This window comes from Lissotriton helveticus, chromosome 1_1 (assembly GCF_964261635.1).
Source record: "Lissotriton helveticus chromosome 1_1, aLisHel1.1, whole genome shotgun sequence".
NCBI classification, from domain to species: Eukaryota; Metazoa; Chordata; class Amphibia; order Caudata; family Salamandridae; genus Lissotriton; species Lissotriton helveticus.
In genome coordinates this window covers 2,131,380,077-2,131,383,587 of record NC_136057.1, presented here as the reverse complement: position 1 = coordinate 2,131,383,587, position 3,511 = coordinate 2,131,380,077, and positions in this window count along the sequence as shown.

Here is a 3,511-nt window from a genome sequence, read left to right as displayed (position 1 = left end):
ACATATGTGAGCCCCCCAAATCACTCCCATTGACGAACTGCCTACACTGTGAACTGAAGTTGTAATATACGGCTGTGAATATTCCAATATTAAACATGTTCTGTATGCTCTGTGTTTTCCTACGGTACTGATATGATTATTGTATTCTCTGCTTGTGCTGACCACCACTTTCTTTAAGTTACTAATAAAAAGATATTTAAAAAAAGAAAATACGTGCTGGATGCCTTACAGTTATCTGAAGAGATTGCAGTAGTTAAATGCGCAGCTCATCAAAGTGGTAATGGCTACATTGCCATGGGAAATTGATGTGTTGATTCAGTTGCACAGTATTGTGCTTTGTTGGCCTGTACATTTAACAAAAATTTCACATAAAGGTCTGAGGAGGAAACTTCGTTCACCTTGTTGATGAAAGTGACGGATACTTGGGATGAATTAAAGAGGGTGAAGGACAATGTCTCAGAAGCAGAACAGAAAAGCTGAACTAGAGCAGGTTATAAGAAAAACCATAATGACATGTGTGTCAGCGGATGGGAGACCTGCTGTTGTCAGATAGTTTGTTGTTCCCAATGACACAGTACTATCATGGATACACACATTAAGGCAGGGACGCAATGGTCAGATTTTTTCATCAAAACTGGTTTAATCCCAGATTCAGAATGCTAGCTGAAGCAGTTTGTCACAGATGTGTAATCTGCCAACTAACGAATGCAGGAAAGACAACACGTGTTACACTGAGTCACATAGGGAGATCACATGGCCCTTCTAAAACAATGCAAATGGATTTTATCGAGATGCCTGCTTACAACAGGCTGAGATATTTCCTGTTCAAGGCATATGTCTTCTCTAGATGGGTGGAAGCATACCCAACCAGAAAAAATGACAGCCTCACTGTAGCAAAACTGTTATTTCGCAAATTGATCCCAAGGTTTGGCATGCCGGAATCTCAGGAATCAGATAGTGGGACCCATTTCAATAACAAGGCCCTGAAGGTAATTTTCACAGGCCTGAAGCTTCTGGAATAGGTCAATGGAACCATTACTCTTGATTAGTTTTTGCGTCAACATCATTGAAATGGCCAGATACATAACCTTTGGTACTGATGAGCATTCATAGTACTCCAGAAAGGAAGACTGGTCTATAATCCCATGAAATCCTGATGGACAGGGCAAAGAGACTGCCTGCCGTACCTGCAAATGCACTTTTGAACATCACAGATGATATGATACTCGGTTACTGCAAAGGAATGGTTGATGTGGTCCGTTCTAGCTCATACCAGGTTACAGCTGCCACAAGAGACCCTCACCAAGAACAGTGCCATGACCTCAATCCTGGTGATTGGGTTGTGATCAAGAAGCATGCTCGGATGACCTGTTTGGAACTGAGATGGGAAGGCCCCTTCCAGATAATTCTGGTAACAAATCCCGCTGTTAAGTGCGATGGAGTTACGAATTGGCTGCATGCCTCTCACACCTAGTAAGTGAGAAACTCAGAAGAGGCTATTGTATTCTTTCATCCTGAACAAAGAGCATTGGTGACTGCACCACATCCTGAGAGACCGCCAAGACCGGTGGTACAGTTAGCACAGCAACAAGAAGAAGAAAGGGGTAAAGATTTGCAAATCGAAAAACAAATCCAAGTACCTGAAGTTCCACAAAGTGCCATCTAACGAAACAGAAGCAAAGACTAATCTCCAAAACAAAAACATTACTGATATTTCATCAGTACAGCCAGAAGACCTGGGTGAAGGAACAAGCAGTGGAATAAGGAAAGTCACTCACAGAGCTGAATGGCCACAGAACTAAAGGCAAGAAAGATTAAGAAGGAGTACTTTGGTTGATCGAATCCTAGCAACTATACCTGAAGAGACTGAAGCAAGTGATGAAAGTGGTATAAAACAAACCCAACAATCACTAAGAAGATCAAAGAGAAGAAGAGTACCTTGTTGAAAGTATTCAGCACCTGAATGGTCATACTACGTGGACAGAGTACTAAACGTCACATTAGATGAATTGTGTGATGTGAGATCTGAACTGTATGAACCTCGGTGATATAGTATTGATCAGAAGAATTGAAATCAAAGCAGTCAAAATTGATAACTGAAAAGTATTGAAAGTTGAAAAAGAAAAACAGTAACTGACTGATCAACAAGAATTGTCCTGTTAGAACTTTATTATTTTCATTTTTTATTTTACAAACGGTCAACTTAGGCCCGAGTGTGCTGTAGAAGAGTAACATAGGTCTCTCAAAGCTTTTCTTATGTCATCTCATTCTTGTTTCCTAAAGCATGTCTCTCTCTCTCTCTCCTCCGTTCTCTCTCATCAGCTTTGATAAAGTTGAAAATTGAAATTAAAATGAATTAACAAACCTGCTAAGTTGCCTTAGATATTAATGTGAAAACACACTGTAAAATGACAAATAGTCAAAATATGCTAAATGCATTAGGCAGTTATATTCACTGGTAGACCTCAGTTATAGTTCTCTTTAACAAATAGAAGCTTTAGAAATTGCCGAATTATGCTCAAATGATTTGATAGTTTGACCTTAATTTGACTTGCTTAGAATCTTTATCATGACTGCAAAACATTCCGGATTTGGAAAATGTATTATCTTCTTTATGCTACATGTTCTCGTTTGCACCAAGCTTGAACTTCCTATCACTTTCGTGTTCATATAATACTGAATAGAGAATTGCATATTTTAACAATAACTCTCACTTACATGAAGAACGAAAAGCATTACCTAACTAGTAGTCTGCAACTAAATGTTTCTGGCTTTAGTATAGTTCATTGTCACGCAGTTAAACATTGAACAAATGGCAGAATAGACTCTGCATTAAGCTTCCCTGGGAACCAAGTTTAACGCTTACAGAAAAACAAATGTTTAGTGATGTCTGTTACATATTTGATAGTACACTGTTAACTTCATGTGTCTTCAGAGGGAAAGGAAGAACTAAGCCTGCTCACCATTGAAAGATGTTGTTCCATTGGACCAACGTGATCTAACCTGCAGCAATATTATTTACATGTGTTCTTGTCTTTTATTTTAGTGCGTGTTTCTAGTTAGAGTAAGCAGCGAGAGAACCAGAGACTCTCTTGGAGAGATTCAACCATATTTTTCTTGTCCATTTGCCCTGATGGTTGTAGCTACTGCTGCACCTGTTCCCCTATATTATTTCCTTATTGATGCTAGATTTGTACAGATTTGCTACTGCATCTGTATTTTGATACACTTTGGATATTGCGACTAGTCTGAGTCTCATGAGCTACCCTTTATAGGGAGCTTGATTACTTACTTGATTTTGAACTTATGCTCCTTTGATCTCACTTCTTTTACCGAACTCTTTATGGGTTCTATTAGCTTTAAATCCTGAACCTTTATTTAGAGTAGGGATGAATTCCTTTATGGAACACAGTTGTTATCTTACATTATTATTGCCTCTAATCAAATTTGTCTTGATAAATTTCTGTAAACTAATTTATTTGACTTACTAATTGAATAAAGAGAGAAAGAA